Genomic DNA, 27462 nt, shown 5'->3' with positions numbered 1-27462 from the left:
AACATCACCCACTTATAAATAAATAGAAGAATGCTAGAGTAGGGGAAGGGAAATAGGGGGTGGGAGGGAGGAAGGAAAAGAGGAGGCACTGGGGACTGAAATAGAGCAAATCAAGTACCATACACGATTATGTCAAAATAAACCCAATTATTATGTATTATGCATTTTTAAAAAAAATAATAAAATAAACTAGGCATGGTGGCACATGCCTGTAACTCCAGCAGCTCAGGAGGCTGAGGCAAGAAGATCAAGGCCAGCCTCATCAATTTAGAAAGGACCTAAGCAGCTTAGGGAGACACTGTATCAAATAAAAAGGACTAGAATGTGTCTCAGTGGCTAAGGTGCCCCTAGTTCAACTTCCAGTACCAAAAAATAAAAAGATAAAATTAAAAAATAAAGAATTTCTACCACCTGAAAATGGCAACTAAGTTGCACATGCAAATTTATCCAAATTTAAATTAAAACTGTTCCACAGCCTACTGCCTGGCTGATTTTGCTCTGGCTGTAGTAGTAGCAGCCAAAAGGCTCATAGTATCCTGAAGCAGCCTCTGGAATAAATTATTGCTTACTACCAAAGTCTTTCTGCAGAAACTATCATTATCCTTATCCATTTTTACTCGTTTCTGGTAAATTTCAAAAATGTACAGAGTAATCAATCATAGGTGGAAAGAAAAAAAGTCTATCATAGTCTTATCACTGTTGCTTTTAACTCTGAAAAAGATACAGCAACCTATATTTTACTATTACTGAATAAACTCTACATAAATAAACTTGTTCATAAATTCTCATATTTAATTATCATTACTACCTAGTTCCTGGGATTTATGACTTCAAAACACCCTGTATTACTTTGTTGGTCTTTACTGTGCTGTCCCTAATATCAGGTAAACTTCTTGGAAGGTAGAAGGCGAATTTGGGAAGGAAAAATTCCATCATTATTACCTATTTCCTTGTATAGTAGAAGTACTAAGTTAGCTGAAAAACGCTGGCCTCTTATGAGCAAACCAAATCTGAAAAATGCTGGCCTCTTGTAAGCAAACTAAAAATCTTTTCCTGCCTGATGATGAAAAACAGTGGCCCCAATCTTTACTGCAAGGCCCCACACTTAAAGGCACACTTAAAGACACTAATGAAGTTTAAGCTTCAGGGCTTCTCCCTTGCACAGGCCCTCAAAGCCCAATATCTTTTTTTTTTTTTAATGTATGCAAGTATGTATGTATATATGTATGGCAATACTAAGGATCAAACCCAGGGCCTGGAGCATGCTAGGCCTAATATTTAATTATCTTTTTTTTTTTTTTTCCTTTAAACAGGACTCCCTGAGCAAGGTATGGTGACACATACCAGCAATCCCAGCTACTAAGGTACTAAGGAGGCAAAAGCAGGAAGATCACATATTCAAGGCCAGTCTGGGCAGCCTAGTCAGATTCTGATTCAAAATGAAATTTTATAAGGGTTGGGAATATATTTCAGTGGTACAGCTCTAGTCTAGTATATATGAGGCACTTAATTCAATACCCTGTACTGGAAAAAAGGGGAGGGGGGCTGAACTATATAAGCTTCAGATCCCAGAAAATCTGAATCTTTCCATATTAGAGAAATTAGGCTTTTATAGTATGTGTTACATGAGAAATTACATAATTCAAAAAGCCACTTTGAATTCAGTAATACTTATAAATTTATATTTTATTAATCAAATAAGTACCTAATATGTTATTCACTAAATAAATTTTGCTAGTATAACATAGATCTAAATTATGATGTTCCTTTTGTATTTAGATTCTGAATTCTTTGTGGCTACGGTATTTCTACAAGGTATCCAAAGTCCACGGGGATACTACACAGTAAGTATACATAGTACCGAACAGTCTATTATCATTTTTCTCAGGTCTAAATAATAAACCGGACTCCAGTTATAGCCACCCCAATATCCTCTCCCCACCCCCGTATTCCTCACCAACAAAGTCAGCTTCTTTTAACCTGTATTTCTAAAAAAGCCAAAAATAGTCATTCAAATGAAACTGGCTTGGGCATCAAGGGAGATGAGGCCTGGAAGGACATTGAGTCAGGAGGAGCCCGGCAGTAGGGTAAATGAAGTCCAGAGATCTATAGCACAGGAGATTACATGATAAACGGGACTAAGATCAATAAAGACTAAACAAGATTTATTCCTGCAAAATCTGGGGGCCCTTTGATGAAACCAGGTATTATATGCAGAACGCTTAGAAGAGGATAGATCTTTTCAGGGAACTTACTTTACAATGACTAAAAGAAGCTCATGAGTAGATAAAATTAATTCCATGTATAGAGAACTATATAACATTTAACCAAATGTAATATCAAAATACCTCCACTAAGATATTTATTGACTACAACGGGAAAGACGGTAACTTTATAGTGGAGAAACCTAACACAAACCACCTTAACCAAGTGATCAATGTTAAAAATCAACAATGATATAAATACTGACATTATGAATGCCATGATATGATGCAATAAAAAAAGATATAACTTTTTCTGTGGTATTCTTACCTAAACAATATAATCTTAGTCCAATCAGGAGAAAACAGACAAATCCATATTAAGGCTTATTTGACAAAATAATCAGTGTTCTACAGAAATGTCTCACAAAATACAAGAGACTAGGGACAAAAAACACCTATAATGCAATGAGTAATCCTAGGTAAGACACTAGAACAGAAAAAGAACAATGGTGGACAAACTGGTAAAATTCAAAAAAGGTTTTCAATATAATTAAATAATATTATTGTACCAATATTAATTTCATGGTTCTGATCTTTGTACGATGGTTATTTAAGACAGTACGGGACTGGGGTTGTGGCTCAGTGGTAGAACACTTGCCTGACATGTGTGAGGCACTGAGTTTTATCCTCAGCACCACATAAAAAATAAATAAATAAAATAAAAGTTTAAAAAAAAAAGACAATAACATTAGAAGAAGCTAGGTAAAGAATATACGAAAATGTTCTGTACTGTATTTGGAACTTATAAGTCCAAAATTGGTTCAAAATAAAGAAATTGTAAATTGTATAAATAAATTGTATGATTGTAAATTGTATAAATAAATCACTCAGCAACTCAGTGAGATTGCTCTCCCTCCCAGTTTTTTTTTTCCTCAGAGCTTAATTCATAGGGAGAGAAATAAATAGATGGATTTTTCATAAGTTTCTCTCATGATTTTATTCTTATCTGCTTAGTCTACTGCTAGCAAAACAACAAATAGCAAACTAAAAAAAAAAAGAGGGCTGGGGATGTGGCTCAAGCGGTAGCGCGCTCGCCTGGCATGCGTGCGGCCCGGGTTCGATCCTCAGCACCACATACAAAGATATTGTGTCTGCCAAAAAATAAAACTAAAAAATAAATATTTAAAAAAAAAAAGAGTCAACTGAACCTTTTTGACAGATCTTATAGACTCGTGCCACAATTGCAATTTTTCTTTCTTTTTTTTAATATTTTTTTTAGTTGTAGACGGACACAATATCTTTATATTATTTGTTTATTTTTATGTGGTGCTGGGAATCAAACCCAGTGCCTCACACATGCTAGGCAAGCACTCTACCACTAAGGCACAACCTCGCCCACTATTGAAATTTTTCTATCAGGGAGGTCCCTCTTCCCTTTAGCAGTGCTTGGAATCAAACCCAGGGCCTTGAGTGTGCTACATGGATCTATAGCCCCAATCCCTATATTGCCTTTTCTTTTCAGTGCTAGAGATCAAACCCAGGCCTTGCACATGCTGAACAAGCATTCTATCACTGAGCTACATCCCCAGTCCTTATTTTTGATACTAACATATCCTGTCAATAAAATCAATTCCTAATTTATAAAATGAAATTAAAAATGTCTGGTACTGGCCAGATGCTGGTGTAATTCCAGCAGCTAGGGAGGCTGAGACAAGAGGATCACAATTTCAAGGCCAGCTTCAGCAATTTAGCAAGGTGCTAAGCAACTAAACAAGACCATGTCTCAAAAAAAGAAAAAGAATGTCTTGTACTGGCACAAAACTTGAGAATCACTGGACCTTACCATCATTTCCAGCTTCATCATCTACTCAATTATTCACTGATCAAATTTCATTAGATTACTATTTCCTTTCATTTCATTTTACTCTCATTGTCACGGCTAAGGTTCAGATCCTTACCACCTCTGCACCACTGGACCACATTTACCACCATTTCCAGGATCTTCTTCTACTCACTCACTTATTGATAAGAGTTATTTCATTGGATTTCTATTTCCTTTCATTTTATTCTCACTGTTGCTACTAAGGTTCTGATTCTCACCACCTTTGAATCTAATGCGTCTCACTCATACTCCACCTCCAGGTAAAGAAGACTCCTTTCCATATATTGAATACATGCTGGACTCTATGTTCTCATTGCTTTTGCTCTAATATGACCTCTATCTTGAATGCCTTTCTTTTCCACTTCCTCTTGTTAAAAATGATACCTATCCTATAAAAATAGCTGTATCAAAAGACCTCAGCTTCCCCAGCTGAGGCAGGAAGATCACTTGAGCCTAAGAGTTCAAGATTAACCTGGACAACATAGGGGGACTCTGTGTCTGAAATAAAAATAATAATAAAGAAGGAAGGTGCCGAGTTCAGCGCACACCTATAATCCTAGCGGCTGTGAGGCTGAGGCAGAAGGATCACCAGCCAGCCTCAGCCAAAGCCAGCCTCAGCAAAAGTGAGGTGCTAAGCAACTCAAGGAGACCATGTCTCTAAATAAAATACAAAATAGGGCTGGGGATGTGGCTCAGTGGCCAAGTGCCCCTGAGTTCAATCCCCTGTACAAAAAAAAAAAAAAAAAGAGGAGGGGGGGAGGGAGTGAAGAGGAGGAGAAAGAGGAGGGGAGAAAGGGAAGAAAATGGGTGGAGTGGGAGGGGGCATCCCAGGTCTTCTCTATCACCTTTCCAATTTCAAAATATATTACATTCCTCTTTGTTTTCTCAGTACATGTGGAGCTTACACTACAAATTCACATGTTACCTCATGTTTCAGTTATTCATATACATGGCCATTATATTATATATATTCCTTAAGAGCATTGCTCTACAAAGTTTGGATATAATAAGTATAATTGAAAGAAAAAAACTTTTTGTTTAAAGGGATAAGTACCTAAAACAACCAATCCCAACATCCTAATAAATTCTGACTCTCCTTAAATAAAATAGTCCACAAGCTGGACCACTGGCTTGTACCTATAATCCCAGCAGCTCAGGAGGCTAAGACAGGAAGATCCCAAGTTCAAAGCCAGCCTCAGCATCCTAGCAAAGCCCTAAGCAATTTAGTGAGAACTGTCTCAATATTAAAAGTTAAGAAAGAAAAAAAAGAAGTGAGATACGGTTCAGTGGTTAAGTGCTCCTGGGTTCAACCTGATACCAAAAATAAATAAATAAATAGATAAATAAGTCCACAAAAGTCCATATCTAGCTTGAAATACTAATAACTTTTTGTAATGGAATCAATATTCTTTTTAAGATTTTTTTGGGAGGGGTTATTGATAGACCTTTATTTTTTATTTATTTATATGCAGTGCTGAGAATCAAACTCAGTACGTCACACATGCCAGGCAATTGCACTACCACTGAGCCACAACCCAGCCCCTGTAATCAATATTTTTTTTGTTTCTGACTCGAGCTTGGAAATAGAGACATGGTGGACACAGTGGCTTATGCCTATAATCCCAGCTGCTGGAGAGGCTGAGAAAAGAGATCACAAGTTCAAAGCCACATTGGCAATTTAATGAGGTCCTGTCTTGAAATAAAAATCAGAAGGTAACTACTTATTCTTTTTACCACTGATTAAATAAAGCAATGTATCTTTTTTTAAAGATTTATATTCTGTAAATAAAAATTGGTTGTAACAGCCTGTCTTTTGTGGACCTACACAATGATCCGAGAGCCAGACTGGATTAGGAAACCTCGCGACTAGGGGACCAGAGACAGGCTGCCGGTCGGTTCCCAGACACTTGGGGGAGAGAAGGCTGAAAGGATGCATCAGATCTACAGCTGCAGCGATGAAAATATAGAAGTTTTCACCACCGTGATTCCTTCCAAGGTGACCAGTCCATCCAGGAGAAGAGTCAAAAGCTCTCAACACCTCTTGACCAAGAATGTGGTGATCGAGTCGGACCTCTACACTCCCCGGCCACTGGAGCTGCTGCCTCACCGCAGCGACCATCGGGATGCAGTTGATGGCCGCAGGTTCGGCCGGCTGCAGAACACTAGGCCTCCAGGGGCGCATCCCACCAAAACCCCCGCCAGACCTGTGGGGATTTCTGAACCCAAAGCATCAAATCTGTGTGGGAATCGAGCATATGGAAAATCGCTGATTCCTCCAGTGGCCCGGATCTCAGTGAAATCTCCGGCTGCAGCAGAGGTGGCAGCCACAGGCTCAGAGAACGGAGCTGTTCTGGGGAGAGGATCCAGACATCTCAAGAAGATGATGGAAGAGTATCCAACTCTCCCCCAGGGTGCAGAGGCTTCCCTGCCACTGACAGGCAGTGCTTCCTGCGGTGTCCCTGGCATCCTCCGGAAAATGTGGACCAGGCACAAGAAGAAGTCTGAATACGTGGGAGCCACCAACAGCGCCTTCGAGGCTGACTAGAGGTGACCCTTCCCAGGTGCCTTGCATTGGCCGAGGTTCACAGGACAGAGAAGAAAACTTGAGGATTGGGACTGAGCCACACTCACCTGTGCTAGTAGCTGGTCCAAACATCATCCTCCCTCACTGGCCAATCACCCAGCTTAGGGTGTGGAAAAGGAACGGTCCCTTGAAGGCAAAATAAAACTGTGGGTCTGAAAGTTACTTTGGGAGGTCATAAAGTTTATATCCCTATCTTTAGGCATAACTATACCAAAAGCAAACTTTGCCAGCCCATTTAAAAAATCTACAGGGGAGAACAAAGGCAATCCCTCTGTCTTCCTCGTGGGTTTTTCCAAAATGTATAATTTCTGGCATGAATGTAAAAGCTTGACCTTTGAGGGGTTTGTAAACCCCATGGTTCTCACTCTTCCCATTTCATGTTTATTTCACCTTGATGAGGTACAAATTCTAAGGACAAAGCACTATGTATCTACTTAATACTTCTAATATCTACCTGACAGTATCATCAAGATCATTTCTGATGGTCATTTGGCATGATTGCATGACTTCTCTGTTCTTTTATGTGCAGTTTTTTTTCTATAGAAAAACATTAAAATTAAATGTTAATGTTTTCTTAAGTGGCATAATCTAGTAGAATTGATAATACCTTGCTTTGGTCCAATGATTGTAACTTTTGAAAGTACTTTCCCATCCGTTATCTCTTCTTATCACAAAGCCCCAGTTGGAAAAAAAAAAATGATTCCCAGTCTATAGATAGGGAAATCAAGGCCTCCCCTGGTTATGTGAAGTGGTAGGATCAGATCCTCAAATTCCCTCAGCAGATTCCCTGCTGTGCTTACTCTAACAACTGATTCGAGGAACTTTTTAAATGATAGGCACGTGTCTCTGGGAACAACCATGATAAAGTTAGAACATGTAAGTGATCTGAATGAATTAGACCATTGCATATTGGACTGAACCAGGGGACATTGCCATTTCTATTGGTCAAAACAATTGAATATCCATGTGGTTTAACCTAATATATAATATTATGCTTTCCTCTATCAATGGAAATGTCATCACCAATTCCATTTTCAACATCAATAGCCTTAAAATGATCACATAATAGCAATGGTAATAATAATTATCATTTATTAAATGCCTACTATGTGCCAGGCATGATACTGAGCACTTTATAGAAATTATCCTAATCTTTCTAACAACCAAATTAGATGGCTTTATCCATTTCATATGTAGATGCCAGTTCAAAAATGTTAAATGATTATTCTGAAGGCACCTAACATACATGGGTGTCCAGCTTCAATGCCTGTGTTATACATACTCCTTCACATGAAAGAGTTCAGAACATAGAGAAGGACTAGGGTTAGTAATGAGTTTTTGTCTCAAGCATTAAAGCTAATGGATTGGTAGAGGCTGCCTAGAGTGTGTGGAGAAGGGATTTGAATTGAAAGAGTCAGTGATGGATGAGTGATGCCTTGCCCGCGGAGGGGATTAGTGACAGGCCTTGAATAGTCCTCATCTGTGACCTGAACTCTGCCTCCAGAAGGCTTGTTTTCTAATTAAGAGGTTTAAATTAACTCAACCTATTTAATGAAATCAGAAATTCTGTAGTTAAAATTTAGCCTATGACTGTGTTGGAAATTGCTATGTCTTTTGTACAAACTAGAGTGTGACCATTCTACATCTCAGACTCAAAGGATATTTCTGACTGTTGCACTGTGGTAACATCTTGCTTTGTGCTCTTTGAATTTCCTGTTTCTGTATCTCCAGGTAAATTCCCAGAGGTGTGGTGGTGGGTAAGAGGCCTGGGCTTCTGGGCTTTCACCTTGCTGATCTCTGCCTTCAGCCATTGTGCTAGACTCAAGTACCTGATCCTGGCACCCAACATGATTTGGAAACTCGTGCTCAAGGGCTTTTTCACCAAGGGGCTATCCCAATGAACTGTCCAATGTCTTATACAGCGTAGAAACTGGGGTCCAGAACAAAATTAGGGAACAAACAGGTAATCTTGCTGGACCACATAGAGTTTCTTATGACTATTTATTTTAACTTATTTAATTTATAACTGATGTCTTTTATTTGTATGTGGCAGCTGAAGATCTATGTAGGATGGAATTAACTTATTTATTTTTAATTTAAATATTTCACGGTGAAGTGTTTGCCTTGTATAGAACATTTGGCGAGTTCAAATAAAAATAAAGTGTGCTTTGTGACATTAAAAAAAAAAAAAAAAAAAAAAAAAAAAAAATTGGTTGTAACAATAAAATTGGGTACTAACAAAAAAATTTTTGAAAGGGCTGGGGATGTAGCACAGTGGGGTCCCAGGATTCAATCCCCAGTACTAAAAAATAGAAAGAAAGAAAGAAAAGAGAGATAACCATATTATAGCCATTAAAAAAAAAGTGAAGGTATTTGTTGGTTTATGAGCTGGTTATCTTAAACTCCCCAGTGAAGATTATTCAACTCAAACAATTTCCTAAGTGTTAGACTTTGGCATCTTTAAATTATTATATCATGTACAATAAGAACTATATGTTGATAAAGGACAGAAAGCATTACTTTTCCTATTAAAGCACTTAGAAAACTGTTAATAACCAATTTATCTGAAACAAGATGAAGAAAAAATAAAAACAAAAGACATTTTCACTTTGTTAAAACCGACAAATGTACGAACTAAGAAGTGAGAGGTACAGGTCCAGAGCTATGTAGAAAATTTCCCACCTCTATGGGAGGCAGCATGGGAGCAAGAAGAACATAGCAGTTAAAAGTTCAGCTTCTAAGCTAGCATAATAGCACAAACCTGTAACTCCAGCGACTTGGGAGACTGAGGCAGGAGATTTGCAAGTTTGAGGCCAGCCTCAGCAACATAGCAAGGCTCTAAGCAACTTAGTAAGACTCTGTATCAAAATAAAAAATAAAAAGGGCTGGGGATGTTACTCAATGGTTAAGCTTACATGGCTTCAGTCCCTGGTACAAAAAAAAAAAAAAGAAGAATAAATAATAATGTAGAGTATAAACCCAAATACTATGAAAACAGGGAAAAATGTAATCTAAAAACAATGCAATCACAATACAATTTGCCTAAACTATTGTAATAACTCCCTAACTATTCCTCCTCTCTAATCCTATCTATACAGTATTGCCAAAAGCAAACTTTGATCAATCACATTTAACTCAGAAAACTTCAGTGATTCCTGGCACAATGGTACATGCCTATAATTCCAGTGGCTCAGGAGGCTGAGGCAGGAGGATGGAAAGTTCAGGGATAGCCTCAGCAATTTACCAAGGCCCTAAGCAACTTAGTGAGACCCTGTGTCTCAAAATAGTAATAGAAAAAAAGGTTGGGGATATGGCTTAGTGGTTAAGTGCCTCTAGGTTCAATCCCTGGTACAAAAAAAAAAAAAAAAGGAAAGAAAAAAAAACTTCATTGACAAAATATAATCTAAACTTCTCGGTTTTGAACATCCTTCTAACAATTCTAACAATCTTTTTCAACGCACAATTTTATCCTCTTCTATCACTACTCTTAAAATACACAAAAAGAATAGTTTCGTGTATATGCCCAGCATTTTGCTAAATAAAGAATGCTATCTCCTCCCCATCCCCATCTTCCCAGTCCTACCTAATATGAGCAAACTCTTCCCCTCAACAAACTTTGAAGACAGAAACTTATAGTAACAAGGACTAATAATCTTACCTCATTAGGAAGAAGTAACCATTTATATTAATTTATTTCCCAAAGGATTATATTTTTAAATACCATTCCTCATCTTTCCCTACTAGGAACTTCATTAATCAGTAATTAACTAGTACATAAGTATTTTATTAAAATGTAGTATAGAAAGTTACACTGCGTTGGGGCTGGGGATGTGGCTCAAGCAGTTGCGTGCTCACCTGACATGCGTGCGGCCCGGGTTCGATCCTCAGCACCACATACAAACAAAGATGTTGTGTCCGCCGAGAACTAAACAATAAAACATTAAAAATTCTCTCTCTCTCTCTCTCTCTCTCTCTCTCTCTCTCTCTCTCTCTCTCTCCCCTCTCTCACTCTCTCTTTAAAAAAAAAAAAAAGTTACACTGCCTAACACTCAATACCTGTTAAGTAAAAAAAAAAATAAATGAAGAACTAAGTATTGTGAAATATAACAAACTCCCTGTTTCAGTTTAGAGATAACTCAGTTATAGGTATAACCAATCACCTCTCTAGTTCTTCCCTGAATCTCCTGCCTAAATCATAATTATCAAACCTAAATCAGGGGCTAGGTCATAGCTCAGTGGCAGAGAGCTTGCCTAGCACCTGTGAGGCACTGGGTTCAATCCATAGCACCACATAAAAATAAAAACAAATAAAATAAAGGCATTCTGTCCATCTACAACTACAAAAAAATTTTTTTAATAAACAGAAATTTTTTAAAAATAGCCAGGTGTGGTGGCACACACCTGTAATCCTAGCAGCTTGGGAGGCTAAGATAGGAGGATCTAAAGCAACTCAGTGAGACCCTGTCTTGAAATAAAATACAAAATAGGGCTGGGGGGCTGGAGATGTGGCTCAAGAGGTATCGCGCTTGCCTGGCATGCATGCGGGCCCAGGTTCCATCCTCAGCACCACATACAAAACAAAGATGTTGTGTCCGCCAAATACTTAAAAAAAAAAAAAAAAAAGTAGGGCTGGGGATGTGGCTCAGTGGTCGAGTGCCCCTGAGTTCAATCCCCAGTACAAAAAAAAAAAAACATAAATCAAATCATACTTTGTTTTTCTAAAAGATCTATGAAAGAATGGAAGAAAGACACTCTCCTTTATGGTTAGTAGAAAAAAAACAGGGCATTCTTTCTCAACTACATAGCCAATAGAGGCAAAGTCACAACAGGTAAAGGAAAAGTGTTTTGATAGCAATTTATTAGGCTCCTAAGTAGCAAAATTATAACCATGAATTCCATAAAGTTGTCTTATATAACACTCTGGTTCAATTATTTTTTAAATAATTGAATAAATTAAATAAATAAATAATAGAATTATTTTTCTAATTTTTAAACCATTAAGGAATGCTTTTTTAAATTTAATACTTGATTTTAACTATGCGTTATTTGAAAATCATTAGCACATCAGTACTCAAGTTATTTCAGCACAAATAATGAAAGTATGATGCCTGTATCAACAAGTGGAAAATAGGACAGAAAGGCAATGACAGCACCAGTTTGACTCATATCTGCTGGGATAACACTGGTACTGAATGGCACAAGCAATTCCAGTATGAGAGAGCAAGCACATGACTGGGAAGGTGACAGAGGATATACCAAAGGAAAAAAGACATCTAAAGAACCACTCCTCAGTCGGGGCAGTGAGGGCAGGGAGAGGAGAGATGAGCAGGGATATACTGAAATCTTATAAAAGCCTTTATAGTATTCAAATGAAAACATGCTACCTAACTCCAAGTTCTGAGCCAATCCTAGCTCTTCCGCTTACAACTGAGGGGCCACATCACTCAGCCTCTCTGACTCTTTCAGCTACAAAATTATAACATTAACTATCATGTAATGAACATCAGTGGATATATAGTATGCATTTTAATTCTCAGAATTAACCTGCTACTAAGTAGGAATCATTTTCTCATTTTGCAGTGTGGGGTAAACAAGATTTTCCTACCGACGTATGACTCTCCCATGAAAACAATACTGCCTAATAGAGTATTCTTACTGGGAACTGGTAGAAAATTCATAGCATTTAGCATTGGACCTAGTACTTGCCTAACTGGAACTCAGGAGATCACTATTGTACAAGTGCAACCTGCATTTGATTAAGTGACACAAATGAACAGCAATAAAATTCCACAAACAAGTTTTTCCTCACAGTATTAGTGGTACCTATGGAAAACCCAAGGCTTATCACTTATAACTCCTTGAAATACCAAAGTATCATCTATTTGGTCAAACACACACACACACACACACACACACACACACACACACACACACAGTTTCTTAGCTGAAGATCAAAACATACAACCTAAAGAAAAGCCCATTATGAAACAGTATTAAAGTGATACTTGACTGAAACTGAATACTAAATATCAAATATTTTACTCAAGAGGTTTATAGACCTTCTACCTCAAAAGAACAGGTACTGGGGCTGGGGTTGTGGCTCAGTGGTAGAGTCCTCACCTGGTACGTGCAAGGTCCTGGGTTCAATTCTCAGCACCACATAAAAATAAATAAATAAAAATAAAGGCATTGTGTACAACTAAAAGAAATATTTTAAAAAAAAGAACAGGTACTAAAGAACAAATTTAACTTCCAAAAATAATTCCCAGAAACATCTGCTACCCAGAAATTCTCAGAATATCACTTCCCAGAATTGACAACCTATTGCCAAAATCTCAATAAAGTCTGCCAACATCATTCTGGAGAAAAAGAATCGCTTTGATTCTAGAAGTAAATGCTACCTTCCAGTTAGCCACAACATAGGCTCTTCATTTTTTCTCTAACTAGTATGTTAATACTGAAAAATAAATACAAAGAAGTGCTTTCCTAGCGTATGTGAGACCTTGGGTTTAATCCCAGTTCCACCAAAAAAATAAAATAAAATAAAACAGAGAGAGAGGAAAAAGAAAAAAGATCCACAAACAACCTTCTCACAACTTTCTGTTTAAAGAAAATTTTAAATATTAAACTCACAAATTCTTTCCTCTAATTCTACAAAGTTCATGAAAATCTACGAAGATGGATTTAAAAAAAAAAAAACAGAAAAATCAAAATTCCAAAACTTAACAATTAAAAGGGGAAGAATAAGCAGAAACAACAGTCAGCATGAAAGACATTTCATAAAAGAGTCCTAAAGTGTCTATTTCAAAGGATAAACTGTTGCCTTTAAAAGAAACACATCACAAAGATTGACCAGTTCATGCATCCCTCCATCCACCCAGTTTTACCAAAACTATAATACTTACCAGACAGCACACTCAACTGCCAGCAAAAGACCTCAAGCAATCACAACGCATTTGTGGGATAATTGATACAGGAATGGGAGGGAAGGGTAAGGAGGGAGGAGACAACTGCAACTAGCAACAATGGGAAACTGTTAATCTAAACCACAAAGGCTTCCCACAGAACAGGATATCAAAGAATACAATTCTTTTTTGCTAACTACCAGGAACTCAGCACTGACAATTCACTATAATACTAAAAAGGAGCACCTCCAATTAAATACAAAAGTAAACTAAAGAAACCAACCAAAAGTAACTTGAAAGGAAAAATCACAAATTTTACTAGAGGCTTAAGAAAAACAAAGTATGAGGTTGTTTCCTCTAAGGGCATTCCTGATGACAAAGGTCATTAAACAATAAGGCTTTCTGAGGTGGCCACTGCTTCCAAAGAAAAGTCATCCCTAAAAAAAAAAAAAACAGTCCTTTGCACTACAGTCAAAAGGAGTACTAAAAGAGACTTTTTCAAGACAGAAGGTGGACTTGGGTGGGACTCTAGAAAATCTTCCCTGGTACTCCCAATAAAACTGGAGGGCAGGAGAGGAAAGCATAAATTATGTCTGTTACTCTGGAAAAAAAAAGGGGGGGGGGACTTTTACAGTGTTTTACAGAATAACCAAAACAATTCTGAATCCCTAATTCAGAATTCCAAGACTATCTGAACTTTAAGTCAAATCATATTGATAGGCAAATCTCCCCCAACTGTCTTAAACATTTAAAAGAGTCCACACTACCAAAGAAGTTATATAAACCAAACTGTTGGGATCATGTTAATCTATTTAAAATGCTTGGTATTGGGGCTGGGAATGTGGCTCAGGCGGTAGCGCGCTCGCCTGGCATGCGTGCGGCCTGGGTTCGATCCTCAGCACCACATACAAACAAAGATGTTGTGTCCACCGAGAACTAAAAAATAAATATTAAAAATTCTCTCTCTCTTTCTCTCCCTCTCTCTCTCTTTCTCCCCTCTCTCACTCTCTCTTAAAAAAATAAAATAAAATGCTTGGTATCTCAAGATTCTCAAACCCAAAGTTGAGCGACTGAGCTTGTAGCTCAGTGGTACAGTGCTTGCCTAGCATATGTAAGGCACTAGGTTTGATTCTCAGAACCGCATATAAATAAATAAAAGGTCCCTTGACAACTAAAAACTGTTAAAAAAAAAAAAAAAAAGAAAGAAAAAGAAAAGGAAAGAAAGAAAAGAAAAGAAAAAAAAACAAAGTTGAGAACAGTGAAAGCTCCCCACCCCTCTCAGGGAAGAGACCAAGTTACATCACTAAGAACAAACAATAAACAGAGTCCCAGCCCCAAACAAATGATCAGTCAACCAAAACTTGCATTTGCAGGCAGGACACAAAGGCTCAGAGGACCAAAACACACTCTTTTATGTATTACTCCAGTTATAAAACAGCTTTATTGAAACGTTATTGAAAGAATTTGTTTTCTAACCATACTGATGAAAAAAAATCTCAGCAGAATCCTTGCAAGATATGAAGGTCTATTATATTTCTACAGTTTGAGAGATAATATAAGCTGACTAAAAAAATATTTAAGATTTTATGGGTAAAATTAAACAGCCATGGACATTGCCCCCCAAATAATTAAACTCTTACATTTTAACAATATTTAACAATAAACTAAAGTAGTCCTTTGGCAACAAGGTGACAATTTTATAATGTTATTGTATTTTTATACCTTTATTTTTATTTATTTTTATGGGGTGCTAAGGATCAAACCCAGTGCCTCACACAAGCTAGGCAAGTGCTCTATCACTGAGTCACACCCCAGCCCCCAGTTTTTTTGTTTGTTTGTTTACAAGGTACTACTGATGTCAGACAAGGTAGCATACTTCCAGTGATTTGGAAGGCCAATGCAGGAAGATTGCAAATTCAAAACCAGCCTCAACAACACAGTGAAGCCCTAAGCAACTTAGTTACCTCAAGAATAAAACTAAAAAAGAGCTGGGGATGTGGCTTAGTTGTTAAGATTCAATCCCTGTTACCAAAAAAAAAAAAAAAAAAGTGTACTACTTTGTTTGTCTTGCTAACCATCAGCATTCTAATTAAGTCTCTTAGTGCTAGGCTGGGAAGGGTATGATAGAGCCATCTCAAGTGTGAAACACAGGATTTCTACTGATCAGTACTAAATGCAAAAACATGTACAAACATTAAAGTCAAGCACTTTAGTTATTAAGACATTGTAAGGGGCTGGGATATAGATCAGTAAAAGAGTCTGTACTTTGCATCTTTGCAAGTGAAAGACCCTAGAATCAATTCCCAATACCCACCCTCCCCCCCCAAAAAAAAAACAAAAAAAAACACTAGTACCACCAAAAAAAAGAGACAGAATATTCTTTGTGGAACTAACCAAATAAAACTACAGAGTACTAGAATAGTTACAGAGTTTCAACTTTGTAATGCAACTAAATAGCAAGACTTTTCATATCTCAGACAGGAAGAAATGATCCATTGGGAAATCTCACCCTTACAGATTGTAATTTTTTCTGAAGCCCCCTAGAAAACGCTTCCATAAAAATCTCCTAGAACACTCACATTCTGCCTTTTGTAAGTTATACTGGAGATTATATATTATTCCTTCAAGACTGCACATAATATGCTGTATCACACACAGAGAGAATACTGCATGTGAAAATAAATTGGGGCAACTACAGATCTGTGCCTAGTAAGTATCATATTAACTAACTATACGATTGCTAAGTCAAGAAACAGTCATATAGTTTTTGTTTACCCAGGGATTCTCAAGTTGGATGACTAGTTACAACAGTACTTTCGAAAGTTGTGCTTCAAACAAAAACTAAGCAAGTCATGTTTTTCAAGTCGTTTTTGGGTACTTCCAACCATAAAAGACAAAGCCTGCAGGTGTGGTGCTGCACACCTGTAATCCCAGTGGCACAAAGGCTAAGGCAGAAGAGCTGTAAATTCAAAGCCAGCTTAGTGAGGCCCTAAGCAACTTAACGAGACGCCCTCTCAAAATGAAACATAAAAAGGACTGAGGATGTGGCTCAATGATTAAGTAACCTGGGGTTCAATCACTGGTACAAAAAAAAACAAAAAAAAAATGCAAAGACCTGTGAAAAACTATAATTATTATTAGCAAGGACAATCTACCTCTAAGAAATTGGAATAAAGGAATTAAGAAAAATCCTTCAATGAAGGAGGGAAGGAGATAGAAGAACACAGGCTGAAAGTTCAGTTTGGTCAGATCCCACATCCTTTCCTTATTGGTTTCTGCTAACAAGCAAGGTAAGATATGACAAAATGTTCAGTTTAATAAAGACATTATTCTTCTCTTAAAACACTGTAGATGTCAGAGCAGGAACTATTTGGGTTAATGCTGTATATGGCTTGCATTGGTTGTTTGTTATTATGTGTCTGCCTCTAAATGGTGAGGCAATGGAAATCTTCAGGGACACTATAAGTCTACAGGGTAGAAAGTCTACTGCCTCAGATCTATATTGTCAGACAGGTAGACACACAACAACATGAAAAAGGGAACAAAATGTCCAAAATATGCCAAGATACTCTAATAACAGATTCCACAGTGGAAGAAATTTCAGAGAAGGAGTTTAGAATGTTCAGAGTTAAACTAATCTGTGAGGTAATGGACAATGCAAGGAGTGAAATCAGAGAGAAAACATAGGAAGTGAAAGATCACTTCAACAGATAAACATTCTTGAAAAAAAATCAAGCAAAAATCCTCAAAATGAAGGAATCAATAAACCAAATAAAAAATTCAAAGGAGGGCTGGGGATGTGGCTCAAGCGGTAGCGCGCTCGTCTGGCGTGCGTGCGGCCCGGGTTCGATCCTCAGCACCACATACCAACAAAGATGTTGTGTCTGCCGAGAACTAAAAAATAAATATTTTAAAAAAAAAAAATTCAAAGGAAAGCATCACTAGCATCACTTGGAAGAATTTCAGGCAATGAAGAAAAAATATATAATCTTGAAAATGAAGTTAACTATGGAGAAAATATATTAAGAGAACCTGATCATCTAGATACAGTGGTGCATACCTGTAATCCCAGCAGCTTGGGAGGCTGAGGCAGGAGGATCACGAGTTCAAAGAAAGCCTCAGCAACAGGGAGGTACTAAACAACTCAGTGAGACTCTGTCTATAAATAAAATACAAAATAGAGCTGGGGATGTGGCTCAGGGGCCAAGTGCCCCTGAGTCCAATCTCTGGTACCCCTAAAAGAAAAAAAAAAAGAATTGACAATGAAATAAAAACCCTCCATGATAAACAAAGTTTAAAAGAATTCACAACTAGGACTGAGAATGTGGCTCAAGCGGTAGGGCACTCGCCTGGCATGCATGCGACCCGGGTTCGATCCTCAGCACCACATACAAACAAAGATGTTGTGTCCACCGAGAAACTAAAAAATAAATATTAAAATTCTCTCTCTCTCTCGCTCTAAAAAAAAAAAAAAAAGAATTCACAACTAGAAATCCTACACTACAAAACATACTCAATAAAATATTTCATAAAGAAGAAATGAAAAACAAAATTGAAAACCAGCAAAGGGAGTAACTACTCTAGAAGAATATTCAATCAAAGGAGAAACTAATTCAAATTAAAAATGAGAATAAATCAAAATGATAGGGAAGAAACATTTCGCAATAATAACATTGAGTGTAAATGGCCTAAACTCATCAATCAGAAGATTGCATTAAAAAACTAGACCCAGGGGCTGGGATTGTGGCTCAGCGGTAGAGCGCTTGCCTAGCACTGGGCAGGACCCGGGTTCACTCCTCAGCACCACATAAAAATAAAAAAGATGTTGTGTCCACTGAAAAATTAAAAATAAATATTAAAAAATATTCTCTCTCTCTCTCTCTTTAAAAAAGAAAAAAAAAACTAGACCGAACAATATGCTGTTTCCAAAAGACTCACTTCTTAGGCAAAGATATCCACAACTGAACATAAAAGGATGGGGGGCGGGGGGGACACCAGGCACACGCCTGTAATCCCAGAAGCTCAGGAGATTGAGGCAAGAAGGATGGGGAGTACAAAGCCAGCCTCAGCAAAAGCGAAGTGCTAATAAGCAACACAGTGAGACTCTGTCTGTAAATAAAACTCAAAATAGGGCTGGGGATGTGGCTCAGTGGCCAAGTGCCATGAGTTTAACCCCTGGGACTCCCCCCAAAAAAATATGTCATTCACATGCATCTTGTAAACAAGCAGGGGTTTCTATCCTCACATCAGATAAAGTGGATTTCAAGCCAAAGTTAATCAGAAGGGACAAAGAAGGGCATTTCATACTACTAAAGGGAATTATTCATCAACAAGACATAACAATTGTAAATATTTATGCCCCAAACAATGGAGAATCTGTGTACATCAAACAAACTCTTCTCAATTTCAAGAATCAAATAGACCACAACACAATAATGGGGGGTGACTTTAACATGCCTCTTTCACCACTGGATAGATCCTTCAAACAAAAACTAAATAAAAGATAAAAACTCTGCAAGATAACCAAGGAAGCGCTGATGTGGTCTAGCATGGAATATTAGGACAAAGGCTTATGGGAACAAGGAGCTTTTAGTTTTGATGTTATTCTCTCTTGTTTTGTGTAGCTTTATTTTATTTTAAAAATAAGGTACATATTATTTTATTAGGCAATTGGGCTTCCATTTTAGCACATAAATAGAAAACACACACTCTTTCCCAATCTGTAACTGAAAGATTTGTTAATATTTGAAGAGCTTGTCTTTAGTTTTATGATTTTCCAATAACTATGGACAAGTGTAATTTTAAAATGTAGGGCTGGGGATGTGGCTCAAGCAGTAGCTCGCTCACCTGGTATGCGTGCGGCCTGGGTTCGATCCTCAGCACTACATACAAACAAAGATGTCTGCCAAAAAAAACTAAAAAAAAAAAATGTTAAAATTCTCTTTAAAAATGTAATAAAGTTTCCCTTACGTTTAAAAAAAACTAAATAAACAAACTACAGAACTAAAAAACACAACAATTAGACTAACAGATATATATAAAATATTTCATACACCAACGAATGAATATACATTCTTCTTAGTAGGCCATGGATACCATATCTTAGACCACAAAGCAACTCTTAGTAAATACAAAAAAAATAGACATAATACCTGGCATTCTATCAGATCATAATGGAATGAAAGTAGAAATCAATGATAAAATAAAACAAGCTAGATAATATGCTATTGAATAACCAATGGATAACAGAAGAAATCAGATGAAATTTTTAAAAAATACTTAGAGGTAAATGAGAACAGCGATATAACATTTCAAAATCTATGGGACATTATGAAGGCAGTGCCAAGCGGAAAATTCATTGCACTGAGCTCATCCATTAAGGAACAGAAAGTCACCAAATAAATAACCTAGCATTACATCTCAAAGCCCTAGAAAAAAAAGAACAAATCAACATCAAATGCAATATAACACAGGAAGTAATTAAAATTAGAGGCAAAAATCAATGAAATTGAAACAAATTTTTTTTTTTTAAATCAACAAACCATGGGCTGGGGTTGTGACTCAGAGGTAGAGCCCTCACCTAGCATGCATAAGGCCCTGGGTTCAATCCTCAGTACCACAAAAAAATAAAGAAAGAAAGGTATTGTGTCCAACTACAAACTAAAAAATAAATATTAAAAAAAAAAAACAACAAAAAACAACAAACCAAGAAGTTGGTTCTTTAAAATAAATAAATAAACCTTTAGCCAAGCTAATAAAGAGAAAAACTCAAAATTACTAAAATTCATGATGAAAAATGAAATATCATCACTACTGAACACTATGATGGACACTATTGAAATACACTCATATATTGCTGGTGGGACTGCAAATTGGTACAACCACTATGGAAAGCAGTGTGGAAATTCCTAAGAAAACTTGGAATGGAACCACCTTTTGACCCATTTATCCCACTCCTTGGTATATACACAAAGGACTTAAAATCACTCTACTACAGCATTGACATAGCCACATCAATGTTTATAGCAGCTCAATTCAAGGTGTCCTTCAAGAGATGAATGGATAATGTAGTATATATACACAATGGAATAGTACTCAGCCATTAAGAAGAGCAAAATTATGGCTGGTAAATGGGTGGAACTGGACTATCATGCTAAATGAAATAAGCCAATCCCCCCAAAAAACAAAGGCCAAATGTTCTCTCTGATATGTAGATGCTAACACAGATGGGTGGGAGGATAGAAGTTCTTTGGATTAGACGAAGGACAATGAAGGAAAGGCGGGGGTGGGAATAGAAAAGACAGTGAAATGAATGAGACATAACTTTCCTATGTTCATACATGAATACATGATCAGTAAAATTCTATATCATGTACATCCACAAGAAAAGGATCCTAATTAGACTAAATTATTCTCCTGTATGTATAATACATCATTCTACTGTCATGTGCAGCTAGAAAGAACAATACCAAAAAAAAAAAAAAAAAAGAGTGAAGCTTGTTGAAACTAAGAAGTCATAAGGAATTGTACATCAACAATGTATACTTGCTAACAAAACTTTCCTACAGATATACAGGTTAATAATTCTAAAACCACTATACATGAAAATGGGTAAGTGATGCTGGATGCAGTAATGTATGCCTGTAATCCCAGTTACTCAGAAGGCTGAGGCATGAAGATATGCCACAGTCTGGCTGGGCACAAATCACGGGCCACTCAAGCAGGAACAAACTTTATTTCCGAACTCCCCTGAACGCCACCCAAACGGCCCTTCCAGGAACACCAACCACACATCAACCGGAACTCCCTCCACCGGAACTTCACCAACCATCGCAAACTCCCCGCGAGAACTCCAAAGTGGTGGTGCCCAAGGCGGACAGCAGGGGTCTATATACAATTGAATACACAGCTTAATATAACCATCATCATCTCAATGGCTCGCTGGCAAAATGCCATGCGTCATCCCAACTAGGCTGTGGCCCTCAACATCGATAGACAATTCAATACATTTTCTAAAATAAAAAGGGTTAGAGGGATAGGAATATAGCTCAGTTGGTAGAGTGCTTGCCTCGCATGCACAAGGCTCTGGGTTCACTCTCCAGCAACACACACACACACAAAAAAAAGGTGGGGGGGTGCAGGAGATATATCTCAGTTGTAGAGCAACTCTAGGTTTAATCCCCAGTACTGGGGGGTGGAGGAGGGAGCAGAAAGGGTAGATAAGCAAATGTACAAATGAGTAAATGGATATCTGGAACAGGATCCTGAAACAGAAAAAGAACACTATAACTGAATAAACTATAAGCTTTAGTTAATAATAACATATCAATAATGGATATTCAATTATAACAAATATACTGAACTAATTTAAGGTATAAATAATAAGGGAAACTGAGCAAGGGAATAGTGGGAAATTTTCTGTATTATCTTCTCAACTTTTTTGTAAATCTAAAACTATTCTACAAATAAAATCTGGTTTTAATATTTATTTTAAAAAGTAGGAACTGCTGGACGTGGTGGTGCACACCTGTAATCCAAGCAGTTCAAGAGGCTAAGACAGGAGGTCACAAGTTCAAAGCCGGCCTCAGAAACTTAGTGAGGCCCTAAGCAACTATGCAAAACTGTGTCTCAAAATAAAAATAAAAAAGGGCTGGGAACTACTTGGCTCAGTGGTAACATGCCTCTGGGTTCAATCCCCAGTACCCAAAAATGTATAAAATTTTTTTTTATTTTAAAAAGGTATGAACTTAATAAAAATCAGTATCGTATTTCTAAAAATTCACATACAAATGGAAAACTAACTCACAAAAAAAAACAGATGACATGCAAATAACTTCTAGTGTATATCATACTCCAAAAATGATATAGCCCTGTGAAATACAAGAATTAGTTCACATTATGATAAAGATACTCAGAATATTTTTTAAGTCATACCACAAAGAGAATAATTTAGGGAATATGTTTACATTTTTATTAAGTACTCAATATTTCCTATGCACAAACAAGATAAACAGGAAACCATTAGAACTTATTCATGGGCTGGGGATGTGGTTCAAACGGTAGCGCCCTCGCCTGGCATGCGTGCGGCCCAGGTTCAATCCTCAGTACCACATACAAACAAAGATGTTGTGTCCGCTGAAAACTAAAAAATAAAAATATTAAAAAATTCTCTCTCTCTCTCTCAAAAAAAAAAAAAAAAGAACTTATTCATCCTTAGAATCAAATGGAACCATAAAGAACTTCTGAGATTCAGAAAGGTTAAGCATGAGAATGCTTACATGACTAGATAATAAGGTAAATCCTCTCCCAATCCCTGCCTTGGGGGTACTAGGGATAAACTGAACTACATGCTAATAAGCAAGCACTCTAACACTTAGTTACACTACCAACCCTTTTTATTTATTTTACTTTTTTTTTTTTTGAGACAGAGCCTCAATAAGTTGCTCAAACTGGCCTCAAACTTGTGATCTTCCTAACTTAGCCTCCCCAAGAGCTAAGATTACAGGAGTATGGTACCACACCAACAATAATATAATCTTTATAAACTATATATAAGTGGAATTTTATTTTAAATGTACAAAAGCTTCATTATTTAAGAATATAAATTTATAAATTTATATCAAACAAAATTTATAAAAGCAAATTTATAAAATTTATAAAATCAAAATCTCCTTTTCATTTCTTTTGTAAATCTGATGTCCACATAAAAGTATGAAAATATTCCCCGGTACTGCAAATATGAAAACAAAAATGTTATGAACATATTTAAAGATTAAACAAAGACAAATGCAGAAGGAATAAAATAATATTACTGATTTTATTAATTCTTAAAACAAGTCTAAGAGACTTCTATAATGAATGTCTCATATCATTAAGTTATATCTTAAATAAATATTTACTGTATATTTACTATAAGCTAGACACAGTGTTAGTATTAGTATTAGAGATACAAAATCATGAGACCTTCAAAACGTTCCCTGTCCAAAGGAAGAGAAAGAAAACACATAATAGAGATATGAATAAAGTATCTTGAGAAGTCTATAAAAAGTTTACAGAGAAAATAATAACCGAATTGAGTTTTGACAGTGTTGTATAATAAAGACTGGTCTTTGTTCTAGGTTTCTAGGATATAGTCTCTAAACCTTTGGAATTTCCCAAATGATATGAGTAACTTTGTTATTCATGTTAGAGACCAAATGAGCTTATGCTAACCAGGCGACTCATAGTGAGCCCCTAAATAGTTTCAAGATGAGGGCTGGCCATGCTGAAAAGTCCATATGATGACAAGGCTCAGACTTCCAGTCATATAATCAGTCTGACTTCTTATGAGTGAAGGGAGCTGGACACCAAGTTTAATCATATGGTCAATGATTCAATTAATCATGCCTACATAATGAAGCCCCAATAAAAACTGAACACTAAGGCTCTAAGCTTCCATGGTTGGTGATATACACTGTGTCAGGAGGGTGATACATCCTGAGGATGAAGATGATGAACAAACAGGTTAACTCTCTCCTAGCACTAACAAGGCTGTTTTTCATTGTTCGCTTTTATTCACTCCTCAAATAATTAACAATAAAGTTATCCTTTCCTGAAAATAATAATAAAGGAAAACATCCAAAAAAAACAGACACACCAGTGATTCAACTTCCCGATCAGTAATCTTTCTTTAGGTTTACAGGAACTAGGAAAGCCTGGAATACCTGATGACCAATGGACAACATCAAAATCCCTCAAGACCCAGGCACAGTGGAGTAAACCTATAATTCTAGCAATGCAGGAGGATGGCAAGTTCAAGGCCACCTCAGCAATTTAGAAAGATCCTCAACAACTTAGCAAGACTCTGTCTCAAAATAAAAAATAAAAAGGGCTAGGGATGTGGCTCAGTGGTTGAGTGCTATTGGATTCAATTCCCAATACAAATATATTAATAATTAAAAATGGCTAGAAGCATATTCATTAAATCTCCAGTACCCACCAAAACAGATACATAGACCAATGGTATAGAAGACACAGAGACAAACCCATATGAATACAGTTATCTCATCCCAGAAAAGGTACCAAAAACATACATTGGAGAAAAGATAGCCTCTTCAACATATGGTGCTGAGAAAATCTGAAATCCACATATAGCATAATGAAATTAAACCCCTATCTCTCACCCTGCACAAAAATCAACTTAAAGTGACTCAAATACTGAGGCACTAGAACAGAGACTCTGCACCTACTACAAGAAAAAGTAGGCCCAAATCGCCACCATGTCAACTTCCTTAACAAGACCCCTAAGTGCAAGAAGTAAAATCAAGAATCAATAAATGGGTTGGAATCAAACTAAAAGCTTCTTCACAGCAATCAATAATGTGAAGAGAGAGTCTACAAAATGGAGAAAATTTTTAACACATGCACCTCAGATAGAGCATTAACCTCCAGGATATGTAAATAACTCAAAAAACTTAACACCAAAAAAACCCCAAATAACCCAGTCTAATAAATGGGCAAAGGAAATGAACAGACCCTTCACAAAAGAAATACAATCAACAAATATATGCAAATTGTTGAACACTCTAGCAATTAGAGAAATGCAAATTAAAACCACACCAAAATTCTATCTCACTGCAGTCAGAATGGCAATTATCAAGAATACAAGTAACTGGGCTGGGGATGTGGCTCAAACGGTAGCGCGCTGGCCTGGCATGCGTGCGGCCTGGGTTCGATCCTCTGCACCACATACAAAGAAAGATGTTGTGTCCGCCGAAAACTAAAAAATAAATAATAAATAATTCCCTCTCTATTTCTCTCTCTCTCTCTCTCTCTCCCTCTCTCCCTCTCTCCCTCCCTCTCTCCCTCTCTCCCTCTCTCCCCCCTCTCTTTAAAATTCCTTAGAAAACTTGGAATGGAACCACCATTTGATCCAGTTATCCCACTCTCGGTCTATACCCAAAAGGACTTAAAATCAGAATAATATAGCATTGACACAGCCACATCAATATTTACAGCAGTGCAATTCACAATAGCCAAGCTATGGAACCAATCTAGGTATCCTTCAACAGATGAATGAATAAAGAAAATGTGGTACATATACACAATGGAATAGTACTCAGCCATCATAAAGAAGAATGAAATTATGGCATTTGCTGGTAAATGGATGGAACTGGAGAATATTATGTTAAGTGAAATAGGCCAATTCCAAAGAACCAAAGGCCGAATGTTTTCTCTGATATGTGGATGCTAATTCACAATAAGGGGTGGAGGGAGAATAGAGATATTTTGCACTAGATAGAGGGGAATGAAAAAATGGGAGAAGATATGAGGCTAGGAATAATAATATAATAAATTGGACATTGTTACCCTATGTGCATATATGATTCCATGACCTGTGTAACTCTAAATCATGTACAACCAGATGAATGAGAAATTATATTCCACTTATGTATGATGTGTCAAAATCATTCTACTGTCCTTTAGAACTAATTAGAACAAATAAAAAATAAAATTTCCAGTACGACCAGGGAGAAGAAAACCTGTTAACTGATCATTGGCAAGGCATCATGCACACACTTGGAAATCCAGCTACTGGGAAGGCTGACAGTGGCAAGAGGATCAAGTTCCAGGCCAACCTAGGCAACTGAACAAGAGTCTATCCACAAATACAATAAGCTGGGCATGGTGGCTCATAACTCTAATTCCAGCAACTCAAGAGGCTGAGGTAGGAGGATAGAAAGTTCAAAGCCAGTTTCATCAACTTAGCAAGACCCTGTCTCAAAATACAAAATAAAATGGGGTGGGGCTGTGGCTCAGTGATTAAACATCCCTGGGTTCAATCCCTGGTACCAAAAACTAAATAAACAAAATAAAATTTTAAAAGGCTGGCATGTGTTGGGCTGGGGATGTGGCTCAAGCGGTATCGCGCTTGCCTGGCATGCGTGCGGCCCGGATTCGATCCTCAGCACCACATACAAAGATGTTGTGTCCGCCGAAAACTAAAAAATAAATATTAAAAATTCTCTCTCTTTCTACTGCTCTCTCTCTTGCTCTCTCTCTCTAAAAAAAAAAAAAATTAAAAAAAAAAAAAAAAAAAGGCTGGCATGTGTAAGGCTCTGGCTTCAATCCCAAATACTGCACGTACAAATACAGAAAACTGATCACTACAAAAATTAATTAACATTCCAGTGCCTACCGTCTATGAATAAATTAGACTCCCCAGAAACTTCATATGAGCTTTTGTGACTACACCTCCTGGAAAGATGCAATTTTTCCTTCATCTGCTAGCTTATTATAAATAAAGTCCTTTCTTCTACTGTTACTCTCTTGAGTTTCTGGCTACAAGAGGTAGCAGCAGAACTGGACCTTTCATGGTTACAAGGACACTGATGCTTAACCTTAGAACTCTCCCATATCTCACTCTGTGCATCTCTCTCTTTTGTCGGTTCACATTTGTATCCTTTTGCTATAATAAAACTTTAATCATTAGGTATAATGCTTTCCTGAGTTCTGTGAGTTGTTCTAACAAATTATCAAACTTGAAGGGGTTTTAAGAACCCCTGATTTTGTAGCATCTTTGGGATAAGCACAGGATGTCTGGGGATACTCAAACTTGCAACTATTATCTAAAATGAGGACAGTTTTGTGGAGGACTATACCCTTGAGAAATCTTAACTAACACTGAGTAATGTCATATCTCCATCAAAAACACTCTAGGGAAATTAGTTTAAGAATTCACAAGGTTAGCCCATATGGTGGCCCACTCCTGTAATCCCTGCAACTTCGGAGGGTAAGGTAGGTTGACTACAAGTTTGAGGCCAGCCTGGGCAACTTAGTAAGACCCTATCTCAAAATTTAAAAAAAATAATAAAAGGAGTGGGGATATAGCTCAGTAGTAGAACAACC

At 37.1% G+C, this 27462-nt stretch overlaps 1 protein-coding gene and 1 pseudogene across 20 annotated transcripts in view; one reads left to right on the top strand and one right to left on the bottom strand.

Moving 5' to 3' along the window:
• Usp54 (ubiquitin specific peptidase 54) overlaps positions 1–27462 on the bottom strand; it is a 129996-nt gene that overhangs the window by 78052 nt on the left and 24482 nt on the right. Inside the window, exon 2 of one of the 20 annotated variants that reach the window (XM_078040279.1) lies at positions 19423–19490. The exons of 16 other annotated variants lie outside the window; for them this stretch is intronic. The gene's annotated coding sequence lies outside the window, so the exon portion shown is untranslated. Of the gene's footprint in view, positions 1–10525; positions 10596–13575; positions 13675–17635; positions 17659–19422; positions 19491–27462 lie in introns of those variants that run through there. 3 more of the 20 variants (XM_078040280.1, XM_078040297.1, XM_021726726.3) reach the window with 3 other exon arrangements.
• On the top strand, positions 5873–7433 carry LOC144375443 (vexin pseudogene; annotated as a pseudogene).

This window comes from Ictidomys tridecemlineatus, chromosome 1 (genome assembly GCF_052094955.1).
Source record: "Ictidomys tridecemlineatus isolate mIctTri1 chromosome 1, mIctTri1.hap1, whole genome shotgun sequence".
In the NCBI taxonomy this organism is placed as follows: domain Eukaryota; kingdom Metazoa; phylum Chordata; class Mammalia; order Rodentia; family Sciuridae; genus Ictidomys; species Ictidomys tridecemlineatus.
This window is presented reverse-complemented; position numbering and strand designations above follow the sequence as displayed.